Raw genomic sequence first — 9,658 nt, 5'->3', positions numbered from 1 at the left:
TGACCCCTTTTTATCCCTGGATAAAAGGAATAAGGGCCTTATTTATAAGACTCTTAGCAGATTATTAACTAAGCCCCTACTGTCTGTCAAGCAGACAGGAATTTCTGGTTCTGGAGATAACAAAACTGAAGGACACAGCAAACCCCACCCCCACCCCCATCCTCAAGAAACTCACAGTCCAGGAGAGAAGGTAAAAGACCACATAATGTTAATTTTGACAGCTTGGCAAGTGCTGGGATGAAGAAGTATTCGCTTGGGAACAGCATCTTAAGCAAAGGGTTTAGGGCCCCTAGATCCCAGTAATCTAGGATTGAGCAAGTAGAGCGGGAGTGCTAAGAAATTGGTCTGGGGGGGGGGGGGCACCTGGGTGGCTCAGTCAGTTAAGTATCTGACCCTGATCTCAGCTTGGGTCTTGATCTCAGGTTCATGAGTTCAGGCCCCATGCTGGGCTCTACACTGGGTATAGCCTACTTAAAAAAAAAAAAAAAAAAAAATGGGGCTGAACAAGGAGACAGGGGGTCAGAATTAAGATTTTATCTCCAGGGCAATGAGAGGCATGTGTCTGTTAACAGCCAGCTAGAGGGAAGTTTTGGGGAAGTTCACGGGAGGCTTGGTGGTACCCCTGGAGTGAGGTTGCCAGCTTCAGCAAATAAATATGCAGCATGACCAGTTATATTTGAACTTCAAACAACAAATAATTTTTTGGTAAGTATGCAGCATTGTCCCGTATAATATTTGGGAATACTTCCACTACAAAGTGTTCGTTGCTTATCTGAAATTCAAATTTAACTGGCCATCTTGCATTTTTCTGGCAACCCTGCCCTGAGAGGAAAGTCAAATGAAGTTCAGTCAAACCAGAGGCAGCAGCAGGAGTCCGGGTAGAGGGAATGAAAGGAATCAGGCTGCTGTTTGTTTTAGAGATGAAGTAGCCAAAGCCTAGTAGTTGGAGGCAAAGGGAGGTTGGAGGGACTGGGCCCCTGGAGCGGTTTCCCTGGGGCTCAGGTGAAACCAGAAAGGAGTGGGTGGGGAAAGCTTGACTTTCTCTGCAGCCAGTCCCAGGGCTCCACTAATCTATCCTACAAATTCCTCCTGCCCTGTGCCTGATTACTTAGAGTTTACCCATTACTCCACCTGAGAAAGGTCTTTTCATGTATCACTAGCTTTCTCCAAAAGGCTCCCTTTTGTTTTTCACAGGTAAATATGGGAGTAAATATGCCTCCTTCTTGTCACTGGAGGGCAAGGACAAAGTCTCATTCATCCCCAGCCTCAGACAGCCCTGCCCCATCATCTGTTGAATTAAATTAAAACTCTAATGTGCTAAATTGGTGTGGGGAGGCATTGGCACTCTTTCCCCTAAAGATTAGTCTTATTGTCCATCAACATGAGTCATAACTTTTTTTTTTTTTTCATAAAGATAGCAGGACTAGAAAGAATAGTGGGTTTGAATGTCCCAGGAACAAGAGTTTTGTCCCAGCTTTGCCACTGAAGGGTTGTCAGGCCGGGGCCCATCTCTTTATTCATAAATGAGTCTAATCATATCATTCTTTCCTATCTCCTACACTTTTGAAGCCTCAGATGAAGTCATCTACATGAAAAGCACTGAGAAAGGCACGCACGTGGTGCTGTTGTTAATGATCTTACCAGCTAAGTAGAACTGGAAACAGGTTAGGTGAGAGGTCCTCCTTCCCTGGGTGTGTCACCTGGTGACAGAGGCTGGGCCGTGGAACCGGCCTGGCATCCACTGTGCCACAGCCAGGACACAGGGCAATGCTTTCCAGTCTTCCCTGACCATCAGAATCACCCAAAGGGCCTTTTGAAAACATGTCAGTTCCTTTGGGGATACCTCTTTCTAGAATCAGAAGTGTGAATCCGAATCTCCAGGGGAGGCTGAAAGAAACACCCCCCTGGTGAACCCAATTCTCAGCCAGCTTTGGTGCTAGACAGATCTGGACTCTGTTCATATCGCGTTAGTGGCTGTGTGACATGGGGCATATTACTTCACTTCTCGGAGCCTTGGTATCCTTATCTGTAAAAAAGGGAGGTAACAATAGAGGGTGTAAGGTTTTAAAATAGTTTTCAGGTGCTTGGGGCCTAGCAAAACTGTCAATTGTTACAGTCGGTGGTGAGAGAGAAGCCTAGTGACTCAGTGATGAGCACACACTGCAGTTTAGCCAGCAGTGTGACTGCATCTGGAAGACCAAACAGGACCTGAATACAGGTGAATTTGCTGTCTCGCCCTGCCCACTGCCACCGTGGACCTTGGCCTCCTCGGTCACCATCACCTGTCGAGGGATTCCCAGCCTCCGCATAAAAGCAGCCTTCCTCATATTTTACCTACATTTGTCTAAACGACTCCGCATCCGAAAAGCCAACAAGCCATTTCCTCTTGTCTTATTCCCAGCCCGAAATTGTAGCTTCCCTAGGACCTCCCATTGCCAATAACTGCACCCCCCCCCCATAATCTCAGTGTCAAGCTCCCAAGCTCTGACCACTGCCTGTCTCCCCAGCTCAACAAACCCCAACAGCAACAACTCTGAGCACACCAGGATTGACAGTTTCTGTGTCTTATCTCCTTTTCCTTGTCTACTCCCCCTCCCCACACCATGGGAATCCCTGGACTCCTTGCCCCCTGCCTGGTGGAGCTCAGCACCCTGCCCGCTGCCCACACACAGCTGAAAGGAAGAAGGAAGGCATGCAAGGTGCTGACGGATCTCACTGAGTTCATCAAGACTTAGATTTTTCTGGGCATTGATCTTGACCTTCCCGCCCTAGATAATTCCTCCACACTTCCATCAATCTCTTCAAAGCTCCAACTACCCCCAGCATCACTCTCAGCCTTGGCCTTGCTTCCTACATCACTGAGCGAGCAAAAGCAGTCAGAGAACCACCACCTGCATCTCCGTGGGACTCTCTCAAACCTCAGTGTGCAAACACGTGATGTGGGAATCTTGTCTAAATGCAGATTCTGCTTCTCGGGGTGGGACCTGGGCATCTGCATTCCTAATGAGCTCCAGGTGATGCTGCTGCCTGGTGGCCCATGGTCCTCCAGGTGAGGTCATGGGCATCTCAGGCTTAACTTGGCCAACACTTTATCCCTAATCCCCATCCCCATCCCCACCCAGCCTGATTGAGGATTCTAGCATCTTCATCTCCATCAAGGATGCATGACACACAGAGGGGCTGCAAGGAGGGACATCGGAAGGAACTCCAGTCCAGGAGAAATATGATTTAAGCCACATGAGTAATTTAAAATTTTCCAATAGGCCCATTTAAAAAGTAAAAATAAACAGGTGCAATGAATTTTAATAACTTATTTAACACAGTATTTGTCTAAAAGAATTATTTCAATGTTTAATTGAATGTTTAATATTAAAAATCATTGACAGGACTTTTTTCATGCTAGGAAAGCATGGAGTCTGATGCATAGTTTACACTTACAGCACATCTCAATTTGGATGTTAAACTTTCATCAGAAATATTGACTCTTTGTCTAGATCTTATAAAAAATGTACAGTTGAAAAGGTTAGATTCACATACCCAGGTTGTTCCAAACATATTTGGGTACCTGAAATAAGTGTTGATTTTTATATTTATCTTTCAGTGCATTGAAATAAGATAAAATTAAAATTCAATTTCTCAGTTGCACCAGCCAAAGTTCAAGTAGTCACTAGCCGCTTGTGACCTGTGGCCACCATGTCGGGCGGCACAGATTATGGCAGTCATGCTGATCATCAACAGGGGGAAGAATCTGAGGGTCAAGGTCTATGCTGTAGTTCATCTCAGAAATCCCCCCTCCCTTTCTCTCCAGACCAAGGACCTGAACTCACCACTTTTTACTGAAATAAATTTATTCCTGGGTCAAAAACAGACCTCTAGGAAGACCCGCTTAGTTCCCAAAGATGACCACTAGGCGGCAGGATCTGGCTATCATCTCTTGGCAAGAAAAAAGAGAACCCAGCAATTGTCTCCACAGGTGGAAGATCATCCGGTGCAGTGTTTTTTATTGCTCATCATGACCCATTAGTGAAGTCAGTTAAGTGCGTCATACCAACATTAAAAAAAAATAGACCAGATAAAAATGAGAATATAAGCACTATTATTGTTACATTGTAATTTTGTTTTAGGGTTGTTTTTTTAAAAGATTTTTATTTATTTATTCGTGAGAGACGCAGAGAGAGGCAGAGACACAGGCAGAGGGGGAAGCAGGCTCCATGCAGGGAGCCAGACGTGGGACTCGATCCCAGGTCTCCAGGATCAGGCCCTGGGCTGAAGGTGGCACTAAACCACTGAGCCACCCAGGCTGCCTGAGTTTTAGTTTTATTTATACATCCCTTGTGTATGAGTTTTGTTTTTTTTTTTTAGGTTTATTTATTTATTTGAGAGAGAGAGAGAGAGAGAGAAGGAAAGAGCAGGCACATCCTTCGAGCTAGGGGAGGGGCAAAGGGAGAGGGAGAGAATCACAAGCCAACTTCCTGCTGAGTGTGGAGCAGGCCCAGGGCTCCATCCCACAACCTCAGGATCATGACCTGAGATAAAATCAAGGGTCAGACACTTAACCAACTGAGCCACCCAAGCACCCCTGTGTGTGAGTCTTATTTTTTTAGATTATATTTAGTTACTTCAGAGTTAAGAGAGAGATACAGTGCAAGAGGGCATGTCCGGGGGCAGGGAGAGGGGGGTATGGACCTGTATGGTATATTTGTGTGTGTGTTTGGGGGCTGTATATGTATGTGTATGGGTGTGAGGTCTGTGTGTGTGTGCAGATGCGTATGGTGTGTGCTTTGTGGTGTGGATGTGTGTAGATGATGTGTGGTATGTGTGTATGTGTATCTGTATGCGTGTCATATGCGGTGGGGGGGGGCAAGTGGCGGGCATGCTGTGATCATTCTCCACTGAAGGAACAAGCGGTGTGGCGGTGGCTTTCAGCTCCTCTGAAGCTGAAAGTGCCTGGGGTGCTTGGGGAACTTTGAGGTGAGGTGAGCACTGGGGCGTGTCCAAAGTGGGGGCAGGGTCCAGACCCACAGGACCTCTTGGGCCTCATTAAAGATTTTGAATGTTACCTCAAAGGGAAGCCACTGAATGGTTTTGAACAAAGGAGAGATGTGATTTGGTTTTCATTTTAGGAAAATCCCTGGGACACCTGGGTAGCTCAGTGGTTGAGTATCTGCCTTTGGCTCAGGGCACGATCCGGGACTCCTGGGATCGAGTCCCACATCCAGCTCCTTGCATGGAGCCTACTTCTCCTCCCTCTGCCTGTGTCTCTGCCTCTCTTTCTGTGTCTCTCATGAATGAATAAAATATTTTAAAATATAAATAAATAAAATTTAAAAAAAAAAAAAAAGAAAGAAAGAAAATCCCCTGGCTCTGAGTGGAGAACAGGCTCGGGTATGGGCATGAGAGCACGGCGGCCAGTTAGGAGGTGTCTCAGGCATCGGATGGAAGTGGTGGTGGGCCTACCTGTGAAGAATCAGCGCACTTCCACCCACAGCCACCCCAAACGCACATATCTTCTTTGGCCTCATTTGGCTGGCTGGCTTTCATTTGCCCCCCTCCCCCAACTATCTCTGCCCTTCACTGTGCTCAGAGCTGGCCTGGGTGACATATCCGTGGGCCCTTCGTCCTCTAACTTCAGCTGGGTTTGGCCATTGGAGGTGGGGTCGTCAAGGAGCAAGTGAAGTCAGGGTATTTGTTCTCCTTCCCAAAGGGTCACCACGAACCGGCTCATCCCTCAAAGGGCCTGTGGCCCTGTCCACACATCCCTGTCCCTCCAAGTTCTACACCTGCTTCATCCCCTCACCTGCCAGGCTGAGAGCTAGTGCTAGTGCCCCACTGTCAGAGCCTTGGGGACCTGCACAATCCCTCGTGCTTCCTGTACAAGGAGTGTCCCTTTGCCTTGTAATCCATTCACAACACTCTCCTCAGGCCCTTAATTTGAGTGTGTCCTCCATTTCCTGGCCGACTTGGACCCAACCACCTTCTCCCCCAGCTGGCAATGCAGCATCAGTGGGATGCGCCTGGACTTTGGGGTCAGATAAAACCAGGGCCGACTTCCGGCTCTGTCACCACTGGCTCTGTGATGGGGTGCCTCATTTAGCCTGCCCGAGCCTCAGTCCATTCATCTCCAACGTGAGGACACCCTTACCTGCTTACACCGTGGCTAGGACAGGGACAGAACACGTGCAAGGGTGTGGCTCGTGCCTCGTGCCGGGTAGATGACCATCCACGCTGGTTCTGTTCTTCCTCCCCCGGCGACTGAGCAAGCATTTCCTACTCTGCACTGGGATGAGGGGGAGGCTGAGGAGGCCACAGTCCTGGAAACAAGGTACAGTGGCTCCCCCAGTCAGACTCCACCACAGTTCAATGTAGAAAATCGTGAGGGGGACACCTGGGTGGCTCAGTGGTTGAGCATCTGCCTTGGGCTCAGGGTGTGATCCTGGGGTCCTGGGATCGAGTCCCACATAGGGCTCCCTGCATGGAGCCTGCTCCTCCCTCTGCCTGTGTCTCTGCCTTTCTCTCTGTGTCTCTCATGAATAAATAAATAAAATCTTTTTTAAAAAAAGAAAGAAAGAAATCATGAGGGTTACTTTTCAACTATTCATTAAGTTGCTTTTTTGACAACTATGTGGCACGTATTTTTTCCAGAGTCTGGAGACAGAGTAGTGACCAGGCATAAGCTGTGGTGATCAGAAGGGGCTTCGGGAGGGAGACTGAATTTACGTTTAGCTTTAAAGGAGCTGTGCTCCGAGGTAGGACATACCCATCTCCCTGGGGACTGACCTCAAGTTCCTCCCTTCCTGCTCCTGGGAGAGCCTGCAGAACTCCCCAGACTGAGAATTGGCCTTAATTAGTTACAGCGACTTGTGGAGTGTATTAGATCACCTTGGCCATGTGGCACAGAAGGTAGCCGAGAAGGGTGCCTCGGGGGATTTCTCCAGGCCTGGTGGGGCAGATGTAGGAGACAGAAAATCCAAGACAGTGACCAGGGCAGGCCTACTGAAGGGGTGGGGGGCACATGGAAGGGAGCAGTAGGAGCATAAGATGCTGGAAAACTGGGTCAAGTCAAACGATGTGAATGTAATGGTGTAGACCCTGGCTTTGAGCAGCGGGGGAGCAGACCTGGTTGAGAGCCGAGCTTCCAAAGGCTTTGCTGATAGCGTTTGTAAGCTGGATGGGGGCGGGAGGTGTCTGCGGTGGGCCAGGCATGAGGACTCAGCCCAAATTTGGGGGATGGCAGTGGGAAATGGAGGGGTAGGCTCACACCCCTGCACCCATTCCTGAAATTTGTCTTGGCGCACCCACAAAGACCAGACATTGATGTTGCAATGAATTGAATCCAAGATTCAATAACATCACTGAATGAGTATCTGCAAAGAACCGGGCACTGAGTGCTTTCCTGGGGGAACCAAGGTTAATCCTCAGGAGAGCTCTGCGCAGATCCTCAGTCCCTTTTGCCAAGAAAGAGACTGAGGATCCCCTAACACCTGCCCTGCCACACCTGGAAATGACCAGAAGGAAGATGGGCATTTTGATTTGGAGCTCGAGAGGGAAACCAAGGTGGACGTTCCTCTTTGGGAGCAATGCATTCTAGGCCAAGCTGAAGCAGGGGCAACAGTCCATGTGGCTCGGGAAGTAAAAGGACCAAGTCGTGAGCTCTGGGGAATGACAGCAGCAGAAGGGGATGCTTGTGAGAGGACAGTCAGAAGAGACTGTGACAGGGAAGGTTAGGTGACCAGGACTGAACAGTGACAGAGGGGTTTGTTTGTTAATATTTTTTAAGATTTTTCTATTTTTTGCGTTATCTCTACACCCAGGGTGGGGCTCAAACATACAACCCTGAGATCAAGAGTCACTCACTCTAAAAAAAAAAATTAAAAAAAAGAGAGTCACTCACTCTACTCACTGGCCAGGCTAAGGGTTTGATGTTCTAGGAGTCAGAGCCAGATTAGGATGGGATGGCGGGGGCAGGAGCTCAGTTGAGTGGCTAAGAATCAGTGCAAAGTGAAAAGGAACAGCAGGAAAGAGGACTGCTTTCTTTGTTTTTTGTGGTTTTTTTTTTTAATATTTTATTTATTTATTCATGAGAGGCAGAGAGAGAGAGAGGCAGAGACACAGGCAGAGGGAGAAGCAGGCTCCGTGCAGGGAGCCCGATGGGCGACTCGATCCCAAGACTCTAGGATCACGCCTTGAGCCAAAGGCAGAGACTCAACCACTGAGTTACCCAGGCGTCCCTGCTTTCTTTGTTTTTTTTTTTTTTTTAAGATTTTATTTATTTATTCATAGTGATGTCCCATAAGTTCATTAATCAACAGTCATCACTGGTAGCATCTAAGCTTTTCTTCTATGCATTTTTGTTTACACCAGTCTTATTAACGATACAAAATGTATACCATTTTGTATATATATATATATACTGTTATATTATATTATATTCTGTTCCCCCCCCACACTTGAAATAGACAATTTGCCCACAATAATAGTTTGGATGTTTTTGGCTTGCAAGTATCAAAACAAAACAAAACATGGGACGCCTGGGTGGCTCAGTGGTTTAGCATTTGGCTTCAGCTCAGGGAGTGATCCCAGGATCTGGGATTGAGTCCTGCTTTGGGCTCCCTGCAGGGAGCCTGCTTCTCCCTCTGCCTGTGTCTCTGCCTCTCTCTGTGTCTCTCATGAATAAATAAATAAAATCTTTAAAAAAGTAAATATTTGCCATTATTGTCTAGTGGCAGGAATTGTATCATATTCCTGGGTCCAACCAATTACATGGCGTGGCAAAGAATGCACCAACTGGCTTGGACAGTCAAGTTTCACCCAGCAGGGCTGGGGCGGGGCTCCCTTGGAAGCGATGGCAGTTCCCTGGAGAGCTGGCAAAATGGGTGTCAACCAACCAGCAGGATCTGCCAAAACCTGTATTGTTTTGTATGTGTGTGTATTTTGTTTTGTTTTGTTAAGTAGGCTCCGTGCCCAATGTGGGACCTGAATTCTTAGCCCTGAGATCCAGAGGGCCTATACTCTACCCACTGAGCCAGCCAGGCACCCCCATAACCGTGTTGTTTAAAAAAGACTAGGGGCACCTGGATGGCTCAGTAGGTTAAGCATCCAAGTCTTTTTTTTTTTTTTTTTTTTAAGATTTTTTTTTATTTATTCACAAGAGACACAGAGAGAGAGGCAGAGACACAGGCAGAGGGAGAAGCAGGCTCAGGAGCCCGATGTGGAACTCGGCCCCAGGACCCCAGGATCACGCCCTGAGCCCAAGGCAGACGCTCAACCCCTGAGCCACTCAGTCATCCTAAGCATCCAACTCTTGATCTCAGCTCTGATCTTGATCTCAGGCTCGTGAGTTCAAGCCCCACGTCGGGCTCTGTTCTGGGCATGTAGAAAATTATACCAATTGATACCACCGCAAGCAGTGTGCAAATATCCACCTTCCCATAGTCTTTCCAATCTTCAGATTTTATTAGGTTTTTTGGTTTGGTTTTGTTTTTTTAGAGATGGGGGTGGGAGCAGAGGGAGAGAGAGGGGAGAGACTCCCAGGCTGGCTCCACACCCAGAGAGAGCCTGAGGAGGGACTCAGTCAGAAATTAAGAGTCTGACTCCCCATATTTTATTAGTTTTAATCTTCTCTATTTTGACAGATGAAAATCATATCTCATTCTTTAGC

At 47.7% G+C, this 9,658-nt stretch overlaps 1 protein-coding gene across 2 annotated transcripts in view; it reads left to right on the top strand.

Annotated features, from left to right (window-relative positions):
- PNKD (PNKD metallo-beta-lactamase domain containing) overlaps positions 1 to 9,658 on the top strand; it is a 59,603-nt gene that overhangs the window by 21,834 nt on the left and 28,111 nt on the right. The gene's annotated exons all lie outside the window — the stretch shown is intronic.

Source organism: Vulpes vulpes, chromosome 16, assembly GCF_048418805.1.
Source record: "Vulpes vulpes isolate BD-2025 chromosome 16, VulVul3, whole genome shotgun sequence".
NCBI lineage: Eukaryota > Metazoa > Chordata > Mammalia > Carnivora > Canidae > Vulpes > Vulpes vulpes.
Note: the sequence above shows the minus strand (reverse complement) of the source record. Positions and strands in the feature narration are given on the sequence as shown.